The sequence below is a fragment of the Herpailurus yagouaroundi genome, unplaced genomic scaffold, assembly GCF_014898765.1.
Source record: "Herpailurus yagouaroundi ecotype Mexico unplaced genomic scaffold, PumYag 28, whole genome shotgun sequence".
In the NCBI taxonomy this organism is placed as follows: domain Eukaryota; kingdom Metazoa; phylum Chordata; class Mammalia; order Carnivora; family Felidae; genus Herpailurus; species Herpailurus yagouaroundi.
The window spans coordinates 159,514,437-159,536,194 of NW_024412376.1; positions in this window are offsets into that span (position 1 = coordinate 159,514,437).

Genomic DNA, 21,758 nt, shown 5'->3' on the forward strand with positions numbered 1-21,758 from the left:
CTATGATTTTTTAAAAAAATGTTTATTTATTTATTTTGAGAGAGAGAGAGAGAGAGAGAGAGAGAGAGAGCGCGCGCTTCTATGGGGGAAGGGCAGAGAGAGAGGGTGAGAGAATCCCAAGCAGGCTGCATGCTGTCAGTGAAGAGTCCGACATGGGGCTTGATCCTACAAACCATGAGATCATGCCATGAGCCAAAATCAAGAGTCAGATGCTTAACCAACTGAACCACCCAGGCACCTTAGATCTATGATTTTTAAGGATATGCCTTTAATATATGGATTATTAAAAAGCATAAGAGAAGATCACACTAAAATCCTACAAGAAGGATCTTTGCTTTATACCCAATTTTGTAAAGTCAGCTTTTCTTTTTTTTAAAAAAAAAAATATTTATTTTGAGAGGCGGGGGAGAGACAGAGAACAAGCATGGGTGAAGGAGGGGCAGAGAAAGAGGGAAAGAGAGAATCCCAAGCGGGTTCTGTGCTGTCAGTGTAGAGCCCGACGGGGGGCTCCACCACGAACCATGAGATCATGACCCGAGCCAAAATCAAGAGTTGGACGCTTAACCGACTGAGCCACCCAGGCCCCTCAAGTCAACTTTTCTTTAAATGTGTCGATAGTAAAAAACAACCCACCAACTACTAAAAAAAGACTTCTGGAAGGAGAGATATTTTACCTGAAATATCAGCATGAAGAGATTTTTATGGTTGGTTTAAAACCCCCTTAAATTAGGGGGTTGTAATGGAAAGTCTGACGGGCTCAAATAAGGCAGTTCAAAAATATATTCTCAACACTTAACACATACTGTACAAGAAATGTATTTTTAACATACTATATGTTTATTACAGATTAAATACTTAAAAATGGAAAAACAGTCCAAATGTTTCTTAAATATTTGCTTAATATAGTCAGAACACACTGCGAATTGTAACCATGAAGAGTACACTTTAAGTGTTTAACTAACATCAAATGCAGTAAAACGTTTCATTTGAAATGTTAAGCAGGCGATAAAAATGTCACGTGAGACAGCAGATTACAGTTTCATCCAAAATTCTCTCTAATTAAGCTGAAACTATGGAGAGTCTTTGGACTAGCTACAAGTCCTGGACTTGTGAATATCACGATCAGATTTGTGCCTTATCCATTTTCCCTCCAAGCAGACTGTTTAAGAGCGTCTGAAACAGATGCCCAAAGATCTTGAAAGAGCAGGATGCGGTCTCCTCTTGGAAGCCATCCCTGACTGTTTCGGAGGGTTTAAGCACATCTCTTTCTGAACCTTGCGTGTCAACTTGCATTCTTTCGTAACGCATTTTCTCACATTCAGTTGGACAAGAATGCTGACTCTATGCTACTAGTTGTGTGACCTTGGGTAAGCTGCTTAACCTCTCTGTGCCTTAGTTTCTTCTCTTATAAAATGGAGATGATTGTAGGACCTACTTCATCTGGTTGGGAGGATGGGCTGATGCGTTAACGAGCTTAGAACAGGTCCCGGCACGAAGTGGATGTTCAACACGTTAACATTGTACCCTTCGTTCTAAGATGTGGAATGTGTTTTGACGATAGGAGGTGAATAGTTAGGAAACATTTAGAGCTCCTCCTCCTTTTCAAATACTAAATTTTCAATACATGTGTGGAAATATTGTTCACGTGTTATATATGTTAAGTGTTAATTTTTTTGAAACAATTAAGTTTTGGGAATATCTGTTTAAAAGTTCAGTTCGTCTCCCCACTGGACTGTCATTTTCATCATGATACCTTCTGCCTATTTCTCTTGGTGCTATGTTTTAGGGACCCAATAATTGTGTACTGAATAAGTGAATGAATGAATGAATGAATGGAGACATCCTCTAAATACATGTTTGTCTAATCTACCTGATTAGGTTCTTTTTTTTTTTTTTTTCCAGTTTCTAGAGCTTCAGAGCTTTCTGATTAAATATTATTAGTTAGATAAACCACTTCTACATTGCAAGAGCTTACCTTTTGAACCAAAAACAAAACAAAACAAAACAAAACTGCAGTTAATGTGCCCATTAGATAATGTCTCCAGCAAGGCAAATGGAAATGAGCTTTGGCAACTGCAGCAGATATTGTGAAGAGAGCTGTGAGTGAGTTCTGTGACTCTGGCCCGTTGCATAAACTCCGTGAACCTTCATTTTCTTATCTGCACAGTGGGAATAATAAAATATGTACTTCACGGGCTAAAGGAATTAGCATTTAGAAAGTACTTTGAACAGTGCCTGGCACATAGCAGGTGTTCACTAAATACAGTTGTCATATTATAATAAGTACGGTAATTACTTCTAATTTTGACAATATAATATATTAAATGCCTCACTACCTAGCGCTGTTACTATCACTTAGTATACTGTAGACGTTCTGTTCTGTTTTTGTTGTGGTATGTTTTCACTCTTGTTTTCATTTCTAGCTTCGTCAGTAAGCTCCCGGAAGGACACAGATGCTGTATGTTGGTTCCACTGAAACTCCCAGAGCCCCTCTCCAGGATCCTGACTGGCAGAGCCCCTTACAACGTGGTCCGCTTTCCCTGTTTCTACCTGCAGACGAACATTGCCACGGATGGAAGCTGGAACTCTGCCGTAAGTGAGAACAGACACTAGGGGCAGCCAGAATCCCAGCACCGGAGGTTAAAAAAAGCCTCTGAAGGTAACTGATCAGAAGGCTCCCTCCTCTTTTTTTTTTTTTGAAAGAAAATACTGGTGGCGACAAAAAGGGAAAATGAAAACGAAACATGTAATTGAGTCCAGCTGGGTCTGCTGCCAGCAGAAGTCCGTCTCTTAGAGTCAGTGTAGCTCAGAGCACTTGGAAATTAATGGGGTGGAATTAGTTTGAAGTTTATGGCAATTTGGCACACAAGTGCTTTGAACGCTAATCTCGAATTTGGAGATGGTTGGCATTGCCTCTGACTTCATCCTTTTATCTCTGCATCTCTAACGGACTCATTACTTTATTTAGAAAATTTTCAGGATTTACCCACATTCTTAATTATCACAGTTCATAATTGAATCCTTTCTTTCCTTAGATTCCTGTGTTGTTGTTGTTGTTTCACTTCAGGAAGGCGTTCTGTGCCTTTATTTCTTTATCCTAAACATGTGAGCTATTTCTTTTTTTTTTTTTCAACGTTTATTTATTTTGGGGACAGAGAGAGACAGAGCATGAACGGGGGAGGGGCAGAGAGAGAGGGAGACACAGAATCGGAAACAGGCTCCAGGCTCCGAGCCATCAGCCCAGAGCCCGATGCGGGGCTCGAACTCACGGACCGCGAGATCGTGACCTGGCTGAAGTCGGACGCTTAACCAACTGCGCCACCCAGGCGCCCCCATGTGAGCTATTTCTAGGACCCTGGGCAAAAGTCAGTTTCTGGAATCTAGCTAATAACTCCTCCAACTGGACTGCTTTTAAGACAAGAGCAGGAAGGGCAATGGGGGCTTATTGAATTTTAAGGCACTTTACCTAATACACACTTGGCAAAACTAATGAAAGACTTTGGGGAACAATGGAACATAGACACATGTCACAGACTTTAAAAAATTAACAGCTTTATTGAGATATAATTGCATACCGTAGAATTCATCCCTTTAAAGCACACATTCAGTGGTTTTTAGTCTATTCACAGAGTTGTGCAATCATCACCATTATCTAATTTCAGAGTGTTTTCATCACCCCCCAAAGAAACCCCGTGTCCGTTATCAGTCACTCCCTATTCTGTCCCTCCAAGCTCTTGGCAACCACGAATCTATTTTCCATCTCCATGGATTTGCCTATTCTGGACATTTCATGTAAGTGAAATCATCTAATATGCAGCCTTCTGTGTCTGGTTTCCGGCCCTTAGCATGATGTTTTCTCAGTACATCCATGGTGTCGCATGCATCGATAATTCAGTCTTTTTTATCGCTGAATAATATTCTGTTTTGTGGACATACTACATTTTGGTTATCCACTCATCAGTTGACGGGCGTTCCGATTGCTTCCATTTTTAAGACGATTGTGAGTCATGCGCTGTAAACACGGGGGTAAGTTTTCCTGAGGGCTTGCGTTTTAGTTTCTCTTGGGTAAATACCTAGGGGTAGAATTTCTGAGTCATATGTGACAGACCGAATATACAGACGGAAAATGTCCGGATCATACACAAAAACAGCACTCAGACCCATAACCTGCAGCAACTTGCCCACAGATCCATCTCCCTATCTGCAATAAACAGCTCAGAAAGCCGGAAGTCAGGCTTGCCGGAAGCCAGCCTGCCATCTTTAGTAACCCTCCAGGAATCTAAGTAACAACTGCTGTAAAAATTGACCCTAGGTGGTCAGGACTTGATTGGTAACTGACAGCTTCCCTGATTTTTGTCCTGGCTTCCAAGTAGGACCAACCAGAGAAAGCCAAATAGGCGCCCCTAACCAATCACACAGGTGCCCCGCTTCTAATTAGCCTGCCTCTAGCTCCCTCGTGTCGCCAGCTTCCTCTCCCGGTGTACCTGCAACCTTCCTTTTTTTTTTTTTTTTTTTTCCCGTTGTAAAGCCTTCCCACCTTCCTCTGAGTCTCTACCGAGGCACAAGTGGTAGTGGCTGACTCCCTTGCTATAGCTAACTCTGAATAAATAGCCTTTGGCTTTTCCCATTTGGTTGGTCTTCATTCATTTCCACATATATTAATGCTGTGCTTAGCAGGCATTGCCAGACCGGTTTCCAAAGCGGTTCCCGTGTCACCGATTTTAATTCCCTTTCGTCTTCTGGTTGGTGCAAGCCCGGGGACAGTCGGGAGAACAAACACAGAGCTGAATGCTGGAGCAACTCATTTCACTGTAATGCTGTTTAACTTGGTGGGTAACAGAAAAGGAAGAAGTAGCTTTAAAAAAGTGAGACGTTTGGGGGCGTCTGGGTGGCCCAGTCGGTTAAGTGTCCGACTTCCGGCTCAGATCATGAGCCCAGTTGGTGGGTTTGAGCTCCACATCGGGCTCTGTGCTGACAGCTGGGAGCCTGGAGCCTGATTCAGATTCTGTGTCTCCCTCTCTCTCTGTCCCTCCCCTGCTTGCACTCTGTCTCTCTGTCTCTCAACAATGAATAAACATTAAAAAAAAGTGAGACGTTTGGTTTGGGGAGTCAGGGTTGGATCCTTGAGGAGCTTCAGGTAGAGCTGTTTAGGAGTTAGTTGAAAATTTGATCTTGAGGGGCAGGAAAACAGTTCAGTCTGGAGAGAGTCACTGTCTTCTACTTTTTCTTTAAAGTGACATTTGCTTTTCTAATATCCTTTCTTTTGGCCCTCACACCTCTTCTTTCAGATTCTTCCTCATTGTAGGTCATTCTTTCAACCAAGTTTCCCCATCAGGATACCAGCTACTAAACGTTAATTAACATCATGACAGGTGTTTCAAAACCTGTCTCCCCCAATGTATCTCCCTAGATATTTCTGTCCCTACTTTGTAGTATAGATTTGGGTCGTTTCATGTTTACTGATATATCCCAAGTGACGAGGACAGTGCCGGGAACAGGGTAGGTGCTGAACCAATTCTTGTTGGAAGAGGACGCAAGAATTTTTTTATTTGCCTGCGTCAGATAGTAACTCCGAGGTGGTAGCATTGGAATCTAGTGTCCGGTGTCCGCTTATTTGATCCCCAAGGCTGCACATGGTCCTGCGCTCTCTCTAGTTCCCTGTCTCTCTAAAAAGGAGGATATGCCAGATCGGTTTCTCAAGCTGGCGTTCCAAATGCAGCAGCTGGCTTGTCTGTGCCTTCATTGGTGTTTTGCTGCAATAAATTGAGAACTGCTAAGTGCTCAGAGATCATTTTCTTTCCTTTGGGACTTCTCAGATATGCTAAGGCACATTGTGAATCACCAACGGGAATAAGTAAAGTCGTACATTGATCTATACAGTCCTCCCACACCTCAACCCATGGTGTGTGTGTGTGTAGCATCTATTAACATCTAAGAATGGAATTTTAGTGTAGATGGTCTTGATTTCTTGAGTTCCTTTGATTGGCTACTTCTAGCCCTATAATTGGTTGACTTGAATTGTGGTAAAAGAACAAATTAAGGTCAAATCTTATTATAGAAAATATGGTTAGAAAAATATTACTATAACAAAGATATTTTAAAGACCTGGCCATAGGCCTAGAGTAATAGGGGCTTGCTGATTTCTTCAGAGTTAAATACGCTGCTACAAATAATTTAGTACAATAAATGCTTTTCTCTTGCCTTATTTTTACAATAGAGGGGGGAAAAGTGGCACCTTGCTGTGTGGTATTGACTCTTCCAAGGAATATTTATTGAAGCCTCCCAAGCACTGCACTACCCTGTGGGGGACATCAGGGGCCGACACGGGACTCCAGCCCTCAGGCATTCATGATTTGTTGGAGTGATGAGAAGTACGCGGGATCATAGTCGGTGACAGAGCAGGGAATACAGTCCCCTGTGTACCAGATACACGATTAAAAAAAAAAAAATTTAAAAGGCCATTTAAGACAATTTATTTATTTTTGAAATGTTTATTTATTTTGAAAGAGAGAGCTGGGGAGGGGGGTGTGGAGGGAGGGGGAGTGGACAGAGGATCCAAAGCAGGCTCCACACGGACAGCAGAGAGCCTGATGCAGGGCTCAAACACACAAACCGTGAGATCACAACCAGAGCCCAAGCCCAACAGACACTTAACTGACTAAGCCACCCAGGCGCCCCGCCATTTAAGATAATTTAAAAGATAAGGTAAGATTTTGGGGGCTCAGATCCCAAAGAGTCTAGGCTGTAAGCTTCCTGGGGGCAATGCCAGGGTTGCTGTGTATCCCCTCTGTGCTCTGCCTGGGGTCCTGCACGCAGTGGGTTGGAGGGAGTCAGTGTTGCACAGCCACCACCCCCAACCTCGCTCCCCCTACTCCTGGGTCCGGGGCGCTTGGCAGCTAAGCCAGCTTCTGGGCCCCACTTGAGGATGTAGCCTCAGCTTCTGGGCCCTTAACTTTCAACTTGCCACTCTCCTTGCCAGGCCCTGAAGCTGAAAGGAAATGAAGGGTTTCAGCTGTGCAATCACACACAGCAGACCCACAGCTGTCAATGCTGGCTCCACAGCTGTGCCACTTCGCCTTCGTAAACCTCCCTTCCATTGCGATGGAGATATGTGATATGTCTCATATCACATATAGTGGTCTAACGCATGATATATATGCTATCACATATAAATTATACATGTCCATTGTGATACACACAAAACCCTGGATTGCGAGTAACTTGTTCTGTGAGTGTTCCACAAGACGAACAAACATTTCGAATAAATTTTAACTTGATAACAAGCCATGTCTTGCAAGACGAGCAGTATGTGACACCCAATGTCACGTGATCACAACAGAGCCAATGGTTCTTGAAATTCGCTTTGATATACGAGTGCTTTGGATTACAAGCATGTTTCTGGAAGGAATTATGCTCACAAACCAAGGTTTTACTGTGTGTGTGTGTATATATATATATATATATATATATATGCACACATCACAATGGACATATATATAACTTATGTATCTGTAATGCTTCAAAGTTTTATGGCAATGATTACATGAGACAATGCATGGGAAGCCCAAGTCCAGTGCCTGTCAATGAGTGGGCATTGCTTCTACTGTTAGGTTAGACTTTGAGGCTCCATAGCTGCTGGGCTCCCCTCTGCTCAGTCTTTTCTTCAGCCCACTGCTGTGGCAGAGCAGGAGAGCGAGTGGGCACCATGGATCACAGCCCTTCTTCCCCTTCCGGCTGTCTGGCCATTCTGACAAACTGGACTTCCACCCACTCTTCCCTGTCTTAGTTCCTTTGCAGTGGCCAGTCAAGATCACAGTGGTCTGCCAGGTGCACGTTACTGCTCTTATATCATGGCAGTACAGATAATTTCTGGTGGCTCTAAGCTTATAACATTTCAACTAATAGTAACCCTGAGAGAAGAATGTGGTTCGCTGTTTCCCGTCAACTGTCTTGATCTCCTAAAAATACTCTAATTGGCCCAACTTGCCCCCCACGCCCAAGACCAATCACTATTCCCATCTTGACCAATCATAGCTGTATCTCTGATAGCTGGAAAGGTAGAGTCACGTGACTGATAGCCACATCAGAATCACACAGAACAAGGAAAAGACAATTCCCCAAAGAAAAGCCAGACCAAAAAAATGGCAGGTTTCCACAATACGAACACCTTATCTAGTGTCTGCACTGCACTGAACTTTAACGTCTGGATTCCCGGTGATGAGAATGTTCTGAATCCCATCATTGTTAGCCATGCTCTTTGAAAATCATGGTTCGCACCTGCTTGGGTGGCCTTGCCAGTTTGCATGTGTATTTATTTGGGAGGAGTTTCCTCCAGAGCTATTATAAGATCCTCAAGTATGCCCAGGACCCAGGGTGTTTCAGACACACCACCCTAGAGAACAGAGCTCCAGATGAATCCATAAAGTCTATGTGCAAGTTTGTTCCTAGGCACTGGGGATGCAATGCTGCATAAGGCAACGCTTAGGGGACTCTCAGAGTGGTGGAATTTTCCCTCCCTGCTGGGCTCCTGGCTGCTGACGTCTAGCCAGCAGGAGACTGGAAGAGAAAGTGGCTTTAGGGAGGCAGAAGGAAATTTACCTCAAAATTAGAAAGTCCAGTGGGAGTTTGTGGCAAAAGGAGAGAATCAATGAAGCAAATCGAGGGGTGGATTTGGGGGCGGGAGGGGGAGCATCCATATGATGTTGGATCCAAGGATAAGTAAATTCTGGTCTTATTGTGGGAAGACTGGAATAACGTACAAAGGGCTCATAGACCACAGGATGTCAGAAGGTCCTTAGACATCACATGGGAGAAGGAATCAAGGTACAAAAAGGTGAACTGACTTACTCAGGGACCCACACCATAATTCTTTCTCCTCTGAGATGCTATACTGGGACCTCCTGGCAAAAGTCCACTGCTCTTTGCTTCTCTTTGCACCCGCTGTCTCTCTGTGTGGCCAGCTCCAGCAGAATGGGTGGATGCAGTGGAGACAAATAGCCCAGGAGTGAAGAGGGTAGATGTCACTGAGAAGGTGACCAGGAAACCAAGGACTCAATGAGGCTGAACCATCATCTCCTGGCTTCTCCTGCAGCAAACCTTCCCGGGACCTCTCGCATCAGGCAGGACCCTCTTGAGGCACATTTTCTCCAGGGTCCTCTGAGGGAGTTAGAAAGAAACAGCGTGCACTTTTGATAGTCCTGGTCTTGTTCCAAATGAGAACGCCTGCTGTAGAGAAATGCAGATGCCTCCTGCCTATTTGTGCCAAAAAAGTATGCCCCACCTACAAAATTACAGAATTATTAGTTCTTGAAAATGCACTGCTTCTACCCCTTCCATTGAAATTCTATCCAATGCAATTAAAACATCGTGGCAGCCTCCACAAGGGCACAGATGCCCTGGAAAATGATTTTGGGGGTGTTTTCCCTGGCTGTGAATAGTCCGTCAATGTGGAGGCGACCACACACGTGCTTAAAAATGAAAACAGTCCTGATGGTAATGGAGCAATTCAATAATACTAACTTGCATTCTGAGAGCAACTTTGTTTTAAGGTTAGTTTTTGGTTGGGTTGATCATGGGCAGATATAACCTGGGCTTTGTCTCGGCTCTAAGCTTCTTTCTCTTTGTTCACTCCACTCCCCCATTCCTTTCCTCCTCCATTTCTCTCTCTCTCCCTAAGGCCTAAGTGCTGGTGGCTCACAAATAGGCCATTCTGATGGCAGAATAACTGATGTTGTAATAATTCCCCATCCAGGCAGTGTTTCCAAGGAGCTGCCGACTAGGCTGGTGACCTCCCAGTGGTGTCTACACCAAGTCCCATTGGGTTAAGGTTCTATTTTCTTAATAGACTGACCTACTTATCACAGAGCAGCGTGCTATTCCTTAGCTTGGAATTATGCCCCCCACCCCCCGCCCCGTCCCCGATCCTCACCCATTATACTCCAACCAGTTCTGGCCTTTTCCTCCTTTACTCTGGATTCAGAACCTGAGTGACACCATGGTTTCCTCTCTATCCATTCAGACCCTTCCCATTGACCACGGCCCAATGCATTCTCTGTGTTCTCCTCCTGGACTCCTTTCTGACATTTCTGAAATTCCTCACCATCTATTATGCACTGCTCCAGACTATTACCGGGTTTGTTTTACGAAGTTAGAAAGTGTGCCTTACTTCCAACCGAGTGTAAGATCCTGAGTCAGGGACAGCTTATATGGCTTGATACACTTCTTACTTTTGTCCTATGCACAGTAGGTGCTCCGTGGCCACTTGGTGATTTATGGATTTTCGTGACCTTAAACCCTCACCTAAATAAGCAAAGCTTTTTGAAAATAAATTTAGGCCCACATGGGTTTGTATGACTTGATGAAAAATGCAGAAGGCCAAAGCCTCCACTGGAAGGGCCATGTAAGGGCAGGGCATGGGCCCTGGGGTCCGTAGGTCTGGCCTATAGCTGCGCTGTGATATAAAGTAGCCACGAGATGTTGGTAAAAATACTGCTCTTTGAACCTATTTGCTCATCTGTAAGATGAGGCAATAATAGTAACAACAGTAAAATGCTTGATGGTGAGGATTTGATGAAAACATAAAGCAGCATTCTCAAGATGGCAGTTCAATTGCCTCAGACCAGGTCTGCTACTCCTTAGCTGTGTGTCCTTGGGTAAGTTATGGAACCTCTCTGTGTTCTACTTTCTCCATCTGCAAAAAAAAAAAAAAAAAAAAAAAAAAGGATAAAAATAATAGTCATATCTACCACTAAGGTTCTTATGAAAATTGAATAGTTTGGAAAGTAATTGGAATGGTGTTTGGCACACAGTTTGTTAAATAAGTCAATTAAACAATAATAATGCATATAAGTCATGTGTGCCTTACATGCACACGGGTCAGGGCTCTGTTACTATTGGGCTCTGTGACTTCTTTAAGGAGGAAAGTTGCTACTGTTCCCACTGTTACTGCCACTGCCAACAGCAAACCCTTGAATCAGCTTGTGTGGCTCCACACACTCAAATCCCGCCTTAAATTTCTACATTTCCATGCGATCACAGGTAGAGCTTTGGTTCTCCTGTACTATTGAAATCAAGTTCTGTAACAGTTTATTTCCTCATTTTACTTGATTACAGGTTTTCCTCCTTTTTTATCCATTTCCCCTCTGGATTGTATTTTGGTGATCTAGACCCAATCATGTAAGAAACTTGGTATAATTGTGGATTCCTTTCGATGGCGGGACCTTCCAGCTTCTTGCCACCTGATATTGCAAATCTCCAAGTATCTGCCTTGCCATCTGTCTTCCAGAAAAGTTCTCTCTCTCCCTTCTCTGCTGGCAAAGTTCTACGTGTCCTTCAAGAGAGCTAAAGCACCTTGCCTATTCTTTCTTTTACTCCTGCGGAATAATTCCTCCTTTATCTACTTGTCATTGTATGCAGTTGTCATATGGCATTGACTGAAACTCCAAGAGCAGTGGAGCCATTGTTTACTGTTGTGCTTTCTACACCACAAAGAAATTGACATAAAGTTAGCACATGTATTAGGACAGACTAGAATATGCTAAGTAACAAATAACCCCAAAGTCAGTGACTTAACACAACAGTTTATTTCTTACCTTTGCTGATGTAACATGAATGACAGCAGGAGGTGCTTCTCCACACAGTCACTTAGGGATCTAGGCTGAGGGAGGCTTGAGCATCTCCTAGCTTATGATCTGGAGTTTGTAATCTCTTCAGTGCTATGTCAGTGGAAGAAAGAGAGACGGTCAAGATTTATACATAGCGTCCTCATGATCCCAACATGGACGTGATACATGGAGCTTCCACTCATGTTTCATTGGTAGTAACCAATGGTTACAGGTCGTGGCTACACCTAACTGTGCAAGGAGGAAATACAAGGAGAAGATGTAATATTTGGTGAATATTATTGTCTTTGCTACAGAACACCATAAATGTTTGTTGAATGAGTGAAGGGGACACTATGGCCCAATGGAAAGAACACTCCCTACACCCATGGAGAGACTAGACCAGACAGTATAGATTTGGAAAAACCACTTGGTCTCGTGGAGTCTCAACTTCCTCTTCTGAGAAATGTGGAAGGAAGATGGATACCTTCCTTCAGTTTTGTTTTGACTGTTAGAGATTATTTATGCAAAGCAATTAGTGTGAGCACTGATATATAGTAAAATGACTGTGGCTTGTTTCTGGTACCACTTACTCTCAATCCCCTTACCGCTATACCCAATCCCCCTTTTTCCCTCTAAGAGCTGCTCCACTCAGGCTCGTTTGCTCTCTGCCTCTGGTTGGGAAACACAGAGAAGGGATAAGAGAGAAAGAGGAGATGGAGGGTGATGCATTTATTTCTCTCTCCCCATCCCTGATTCAAGGTGCTCTGACTGTGTCAGACAACCCCTGTCAGGGTTCTGATCTCACCTGGGTTCACTCCAGTGGAACTGTTTCCTCTCTTGCCTCTTCAAGCCCATGTATGGTCACAGCTTCCTGCTATTGTTCATCTCTTGGTGCCTCAACAAATCGTGTAGTTTCTTTTTTTTTTTTTAATTTTTTTAATGTTTATTTATTTTTGAGACAGAGAGAGACAGAGCATGAACGGGGGAGGGCCAGAGAGAGAGGGAGACACAGAATCCAAAACAAGCTCCAGGCTCTGAGCTGTCAGCACAGAGCCTGACGCGGGGCTCAAACTCACGGACCACAAGATCATGACCTGAGCTGAAGTTGGACCCTTAACCGACTGAGCCACCCAGGCGCCCCTCATATGGTTTCTTTAGCTCTGGACATATCTCTGTAAATAGTCTCTTCTTTAAATTCTGCCTCACAAATCCTACTGAGCATGCTGTCCACTTCCTACCCAGATCCCGGCTGATACTTTACCCACCTGGATTCCATGCTCCTTGGGGGCATGAGCTATGACTCATCTCTCCTCATAATTCGCAAACATAGCACAGTGTTCAAGACAGAAAACATTCAATTTGTTTTAAAAATCTATTAAATATTAAGTTAATAGACTTGTACTCTTAGCTAATATTTATTGAATGCTTCCTATGTTGCAGACACTATCTGGCATTACAATTTCAATCATCTGTGATGTAGGCACCATCACTGATTTCATATGAGGATAATGAGGTCCAGGGAGGTTGAACTACCTGACTTGCCTCATCTAGGTAGAAAGTGGTAGGCCTGGGACTTGAACCCCAGACACGTGATGATGGGCTTCCTGCTCATAACTACTATCCCAGATCAGTTGGTATCTACTAAAGAGAGGTTCAAAGGTTAAGGTGACATCTCTAGACTTCCAAGATCTTTTGGGTAGACAGAACAAAGACTTCCATTGACAATCATGCAGAAAGTATGGAAAATAAGGCCACCTTTATTCCTTGTGGGGTTCTAGGTCTATGGTTTAATTGTTGTACAAATGAAATTACAGTGAAAGCACAGGATAAGTTTGCCTGAGGCCTTTCCTTTGCCTTCTCCAAGGTGCTGCCTGGTTAATGAGGCTATTGAGAGAAGGTAGGTCTCTAAGTTTGTGGGTGGGATTTGGGGATATGGGCAATAGCCCATAAAGGAAGTCTGTGTCTGCAGCTTCCATGGGTTGGGGCTGACGGTACAGGGTGGTCATTTCAGCCAAGATGGGAGAGCCAATGAGAGGTGAACTGCCCCCATGGTTTGGGAATGGAGATGCAACGTGGAGCCTGAGAACTTGGAGACCCTGATTTTCCCTGCCAACTTTGAGTGTATCCTTTGTTCCCCAAACAAATGAATAGTGAAACCTATCAATACAAATAAGCTACTGAGACATCTCACTAAAAGATCATTCGTTCATTCATTCATTCATTCATTCATTCAACAAATGTATAAGGAATGCCTACCTTGTGTCATGTGCCACAGAGCACTGGAGAAGCATCAGTAAGTCATTTACCTCAACGTTCCACATTCTGGTAGAGAGAGTCAATAACCATGAAAGATATGTTAATTTGATCTTAGGTCAGAAAGTGATATTGATCAGGGCCACAGAGAAAAGTGAAGCAGGGCATAGGGAGAGAGTGTGCCAGAGGATTGGTCAGGGTATGTAAGGAGCAGGTGATATTGAAATGACTTGATGAGAGAGTAAGCCATGGGGTATCTGATGGAAGGACCAAAAGAAAGTGCAAATGCTGAGGCCCTGAGGCCAGAGCTTGCCCAGTGTGTTTGGGGATCAACAAGGAGTCCAGTTTGACTGAGAAGAGTGCCTCAGGTTGAGAGGGGTAGAAGGGGAGGCAGAAGACCGGAGAGGGTTCAATATCACACTTCATCAGCCATTTAAAGGCTTTTATTGGGATCAGGGTGGGAAGCTGTTGGGGAGGATCAGCAGCAGAGGATCAGCAGCGGAGGCATAGGTAATTTGGCTTGGGTGCTAACAGAGTCTGGCTGTGCTGTTGAGTATAGACTGTGGGGAGCTAGGGTGAAGATGGGGCAACTGTTAAACTTTGTGTTTGCATTAATCCCATTGCAATATGGAGATCGCTTCAGTGAGGGTGGGGGAGGTGCAGGTGGTATGGGGGGGTGGGTTCTGGGAAGGCATGTTCCAGAGCAGAGGACATGTCCTTGCAGGGTGTCTTAGAGCTCTGTCCTTAACCCGGTTCTCACTAACATTTACATCCACAGCAGGCAATCTGTGAAGCACACAGGTTCGCAAGACCTGCCTGGAGCATATGGCCTACATTGCTGGGTGATGGAGCAGGGATCCAGGATTAGTAAGAGAAACTGGAGCAGTGAGCCTGAGATAACTTATTCAGTGGTTGGCTTCCCCGAACCAACCAGGTAGATAAACCATGTCGTCCCGTTCCATTGGCACCCTTGAGGATCAGAGTTGCTGTAAGTTTGATATGTATGATGTGGCTCTCAAAAAACTTGAATGTTATATCACTAAAATACATTACCAAAGGAAAGAGGGGCAAGAGCTTGATTCTTCTCTACTGTAATTCAACCACATGTCATATATTAGCATTGTTCCATATTCTCAAAAGGATAAGCAGCCTGAACAGAATTAAGGGAAAACTGAACAGGATAATTATGAAAAGCATAATGCAGCATAAAAATGATTCAGGAGTTAGAGATATCATGTCTGAAAAAAGAAGAATTTTACAGGGTGGAGATATAAGAAACAGTTTCGAGTAATTGATGTCCACCGTGATGAATAGAGAATACTGAGATTTTCCTGAGAGATTCCAGTGTAAACTTATTGGCAGAAGCCCCAGATGAATAGATTTCAGTTTTACGTAAAACACATCCAGCGTCCAGAGCTGTTCAAAGATGAAAGGATTTGAACTGAAAAGTCATAAGTTCTCTATCCCTGGAGATGCTCGGGCAGAGGCAAACAGGCTGTTAGACTGGATGTTCTTTGAGAAATCTTCCAGTCCGGGGATCTCAGTCATCTGTGATTCTGGATTTGCTGGAGCCACACGGCTCTTGTGTCTTAATTCTCGAGCTGGGTTGTAAACTCCATAAGGACATTGCACATTATTCATCTTTGTTTTCCTCAGAGCACCCAGAACAATGTTTTCCTTATTTTCAATTTTAAAAGAATTCTTGGAGAAAGAACAGGCATATGGTTTATGAAACAATTATAGGCTTGGTTCAACACTATTTTAGACCCACACTAGATTTGTAGTATTTGTGTAGGCGTGGGAGCTAGGAATATAATACTTCTATTTTTGACTGGAGTGTACCAGGAAGGGAAGAGAGGGTTCATGTTAAATTTCAATCTCATAGCTGAAGTTTGAAGCCTCTGCTTGCTTTCCTTTTGACCGCAGGAGGATGGAGGGTGTGTCCAAGCAGAGAGTCAGATAAACTAAAAAGCCAGTACAAGGAGGTGGTGGAAAGAGGCCTAAAGGGGTGGGGGGGGGGATCGGCCAGGTACAGCCTCAAGATGCAGTCCTTAGGGCCTGCAGAGGGGCAGGGCTTCAGGACACACATCGAAAGCCCCATCCGTGGAGCGGGATCAAGGCCCCAGCCATAAGATAAACCCAAGGGTGATGTGCCAGGTGGACCTGACTCAGAGAGGGAATGACCTTAAAGGGGGATCTGAACTTGCTGGGAACAGTTGTCTGTGGTGTGTGGGGGCCATGACTCAACGGTGTGAGTCATCTTTGTGGATTCCCTTGTATCTTAGGTGCTCATATATGAGCTTCTTTTCTAGTGCACCTAGGGCCATGGGCCTCGAAGAAACTGGTGGTCCTCAGGACATATTTCATATTTCTGTTTCTTCCTGGACTCAACAGAAGAGGGCCAAGTCTGGGACTGTACTTTCTCTTGAATTGATTTGAGTTCTGAGCGAGGCCAGATGCAATGTAGTAGCCAGGAGCCAAAATAATGTCCCTTTCTATTTCTTTCTTCTTCCGTTCACGAGCATAAAGGAGAATTAGGGACAACTGGAAAGCAATCTTCTAGGTTCTGTGTTTCAGAGGCTTGGACCCAAGCTTGTATCCTCACTGAAGTTCAGGCATCTGCCATTTCCCAGGATTTCCTTTCTCTCGACAAGCACGTGTTATGTAAATGAGCATCTGCAATGTTTCGGGGCCACACAGTCATGACCTTCTCAGGCCTGATGGGATGTTCCAAAAAAGAGCCATTTCTGGGTCAGTCCTGTCGACAAGGGCTGGGGCGTGAGGGTTGGATTGGAGCGAGCAAAGCCTCGTTATCACCACGGACCATGTCTGCCAGCAGGGAATGTTCTGTTTATTTTCCACTATGAAGGTCTGAGAGATCCCCTTCGGCTGTTATACAACGTCCCTGAAGTTGAATGATAGACCCTGAGTAGGCTGACTATTCATCCAACATCTGTTTCTCCGATTTTCCAGCCTCCTTGTCGTTTTGAAGTGCTCAGGATCAGTGTTTTAAGTGCATGTGGGCATAATATTCAGTATATTAATACACACCAGAGACAGTTCTGCCTACTAGAAAGCCAGGTACTACAGGGTTATAAAGTCATTTGATACCTTGTAAAGCCCAAGACACCTCACCAATGCCCGGGCCCCGTTACTTGATGTAGTCAGGTGATAACATGTATACACTTGTACAGCCTATTCCAGCAAGTGCCAAAAGTTCATGCTAAGTACTACATAAATTATCACCTAATTAAGTACTGTTATGGTTTGGATTGGGGGGAAGTGTAAACTCAATTCTCCTTGGAGAGCAATATGCAGAAATATGATGTGGAATTAATTGTATGGGTTCGGGTCAAAGATCAAAGTACAAGTGGAATTGCCTTTGCAAAGGTAGAATTTGGAAAAGATTTTTGTTGGCATCTGAGTAATTTCATTTTTCATTATTTGGCTTCTACCAACCTGCAACCTCATTGGTTCCCCGGCCCCTTCCTTCCTCAGTTCTCTGTAAATAGGTTCCCTGGCATCCTCTCCCTTCCCGAAGGTAGCCTCTGTCCACCCTAGTTCCTTGGCTAATCCATACTGAAGGAGGAAGGACTTGGGATAAATTAGAAGACCTTGGATTTGAATGTTGGCTCTCTTAGTTACTGGCTGACCTTGGGCAAGGTACCTAAGTCTGGGAGTTTTAGGTTCCTCATCTGTAAAATGGGGATAATGATAGTCCCTGTGGCATGAGGTTAAATGAGATAATCAATCCTCTTAGTACACTTTCACGACGCTGCAAGGGATCAATAAACACCAACTGCTACCCCCAGTCTTCTCTTCCTTCTTAGACTGACAAGGGCACAGAGCCCTTTGGTGATGGCGAGCCGTCCCTCTTAGTTTTGGGGTTGGCTTATTCTCCACCCCAGATACTGTTCAACTTAAGGGACCCATTCATCCACTTACAAATTTAATAGATTCATTTGTTAAACCCTCTATATGTAGCAGGTACTGTGCTATTTGCTAGTTCTTGAGGCTGCACATTTTCTGAGCTTGAATCTCTTCCGTGATCCTGTTCTTGGGATCAAGTGTATTTTCTTTGGTCTCCTGGGAAGCTGTCCCTGCCCCCCTGCCCACCCCAGCTGGACTAGCATTCCCACTGAACTCCATTATTTATCTATCAGTGGCTGTGTGGCAGGATGGATAAGAATGTGGGCTTTGGGGTTCAACTCTGTGATCTTGAGCAGGTGTTTTTATTCCTCTGTGACTTAATTTCTTCATCTGCATTCCTTACAATAGCATCCACCTCTCTGGTTTGGTGTTGCCAGTTTGCGCTCAGATCCATTATTCTCTTTTCTTCTGAAAACTTATCTCTTGCCTCCCACCTGTGTCCAGTGAATGGGAGACACTAGCAAGATACTGGGAAGTCAGGGAAGGGAGAAGCAAGGTGATTGGAGTCATTCCTCCAGGGTCCCCAGCCCCTCTGGGTAGTCATTTGTGGATCAAGTTTCTTCTGGTCACCCTGGTTCCTCACCCCATCCCTGTGTCCCCTCCACCTAGCTCTTATAGGTGTGGTTGTATTTTCATGTTTCTGCTCTTCTTTGGGTTGCCTTACCATTCTCTGTTGGGTTCTTGCAGCTTTTCCAGGACCTTTGGAACCAAGTTTCTGCATTAAATTCTTTCTATTGAACTATTGGAATGGGCTTTATTTTCTTTACTGAATAGGGTTTTTGTGAGGCTATGTGGATTCCTACATATAAAGCTCTTTAGATAGTTACTACTACGTAGTAAGCATTCAACACGTTTAGTTATTTCATTTTATTGGGGGAACTTACCGTGTTACACTGTCCATGCTGGCTTACTTGAGGTGTACCTGTGATGCTGAGGTTGGCTTTGTGTTTACCCTGTATCCCCCAACTCTGCTATAGCACCTGAGAGATGACAAGTGCTCATGAAACGGGTGATGATTGTCCTTCCATTTAGAGTTTCCTTTACCCAACTTGTCCATCCCTCCCACTGCCTGTCTTCCCAGGGCCTGGATTCTTCCCTGGAACCCAGGTTGGCAGGGGATCGCTGACCTGCAGCTCAGTCTGTGGGGGTGGCCATCTCCGCTTGCGTGGATGGATGCGCAAGCCTCCCAGACTCCCCATTGTGGTCTTTTCCCTCCCTGCTTCCTGCTTCGTCAGCTCGTGTGAGGCCACGCTGGCTGGGTGACTGGTGTGGACTGTGGCCACTATCCCCTGCTGCTCAGCAATGGCCCCCTGTGGTCCCCCCTGCTGGAACGCTCCTCTTCATTCCTGCCATGCCCTGTTGGTGGGTAAACAGCCAGGCCCTGGGTCCTCCTCCTTTTTCTCTTGAGTGGATACGAAGGATCTCACACTCCAACACCCTCAGGGCATTCTCTCCTGACACTGAGATGTTCTCTCTTTTAAATTGATTTCTGATATATATATTTTTTGAAACAATATGATATTCCTCGAACACTGTCAGGCCTTCCCTGGAGTTCCATACTACGTGGACTGTACGACTGAGCACTAAGATGTCATGTTTTCCGTGTGTGCTACGGGTGGGCTCCATTAGTCCACATCCCTTCAGAAAAGCAAAGCTTCAATGGCTGGAGCTTAGTCATTTGAACTTTCGCTTCACCAGAGTTTCATCTTTACATTCTACATGTAGAATGAGACAATTAACAAGGAGAGTCCGTTAAGTGTTGTGTTGGTTAATTGAACGTTCGCTGTGACCCAGCGACTCTGTTGAGTGCCCGAGACGCCCATGGGGACAAGACACGAAGTACAGTCTCAAGGAGGCGACGGTCAGGAGGAAAGACAGAGACCTCTGCAATTACGACACGGTATGGCTTTTCAGATGAAAAGTGCTTCGCGAACACAGAGAGGGAATGGGGCTGCTGCCAGAGTAGAAATTCAGGGCATCTGGGGAGGAGGCGAGGAGCGAGAGTGACGACGTGGAAAGCAGAGATACTTTGAAAGCTAACGTCAAGGTACCTGGCTTCTTTGACTCGAAACTTCTCTGATTAGGTTATAGTTTCCCAAAGCATTTCTGTTGTGGGCCTGGCCAAAGAGGAATACTACAGTTAACAGGAACTCTGGGATTTTTGCATGTTTCAGGGTCAACAAAGCAAAGTTGTATCTTGTTTGTCCTTTTATGCTCACCCTACCACCATTTCTATGGCTTCTGCTACTGCTCTATCATTATTTCTGCCCTCCCTATGGCTACTATTACTGGAACTACTTTCTACCGCGATTCCTACAGCCACTACTAAGTAATACTTGCTCTTACCAAACGGCATTCTAAGTTCGTGTTTATTTAAGAGAAAACATGGCATCAAATCTTAAGAAGTTTCAAGGGTATTGCTAAAAAAAAAAAAAGAGGTGATGATTTCACCAGAAAACAACGCAGCTAATCACATTATCCCCTTTCGCGAAGTATCCTGATAAATTATGTTCTCATTCTCGGTGGCTGTTCTGCTTTCCTTTTCTCTATGTTGTCTCGGTGAGTATTGTTTTTATGGACGGTAAGCATTTGTCCCAGCGAAATGGTTGTCTTTTGAAAAAATGGCCATCACAAAATCTTCCTCTCTTCTGTATCTTTCCAAACTATTTTGTATAAGATTTTGGATACTAAATGATGCCAAATGTCTGATAGTGGATAAGCTGTGTGCACACAGTTCCCTCCAGTCATGAAATGTTCTTATAGTTCCTCAAATGTAATTTAATGCCTTGCAATTTAACACTTCCATGTCTTGCACATGTTCTTGGTCTCAAACAGGAACCACCTTTTTTCTTTCTCTGACAGGTCAACCCCTGGGTGTTCTTAATGTCTAATTCAGAGGTCCCCTCACCAGAAAATCATTTCCTTAGCTGGAGGTTGGGATTAGATGCAGCCTTTCCATTCTTATCACACTCTGTGCTTCTTCTTTTCCATCATGTACGTGTTCAATGCGCTAAATATTATAATTTACCATATATGATTATGCTTGTTTGTCACTGATTCGCTTTTCTGTCAATCCCCCTATACTATAAACTCTTTGGGGGAAAGGATTTTATATTGTTTTTATGTATTATTATTATTTTTTTATTTCTGGCAGAGAGAGACAGAGTGCAAGCAGGGGAGAAGCAGAGAGAGAGGGAGACACAGAATCCGAAGCAGGCTCCAGGCTCCGAGCTGTCGGCACAGAGCCCGATGCGGGGCTCGAACTCATGGACCGTGAGATCACGACCTGAGTTGAAGTCAGATGTTTAACTGACTGAGCCACCCAGACGCCCCAGTATATTCTTGATACTAACTACCCTCATTGTCACAGTGTAAGTGTATTTCTGGAATGAATGAACACATGCATTTAGATCCAGGAACCACGCTGAGGAGGGATAAAACTCACTTTCCTAGTCCTAAGCTTTCTATGAACAGAATTCATCTGGTCGCATTGCAGTTCTTTTTTCATTTCCAAATTTAGCCCCATTAAACTATACGTATATATGGGTCAACTGGACCCACCCCATGTGCTATAATGGCCTCAGGGACAGTGGTGGAAATATTGCACTCACTTTGGCAGAGCAAGAGAATGAGATTGGAGAGCACATCAAACATCAGCAGCTCAACTGAGGGAGCTGGAGTCTTTATTTCCAGTCCAAGAACTGAATATGTTCTCAGGGTGGGAAGGATGGAGTGTAATAATTTGTGTGAGACTCTCAGCTGGCAACATTAATAAGAAACTGCCTCTCTCAGGTTTGAATGGCGTGAGCTCAGAAAGGCCCTGTGAGGCTCAGTCTGTTTTAAATATCTCTCAGCTTGAATCATCTTGGTACCAGCTCCTCCAAATTCACGGTGCCTTGGACAGTTTCCTCTCTGGAATGGAGTGTGTTTGTTGGCCGGGGAAGGCTAGGCAAGGGCCATCCTGGATTAGCT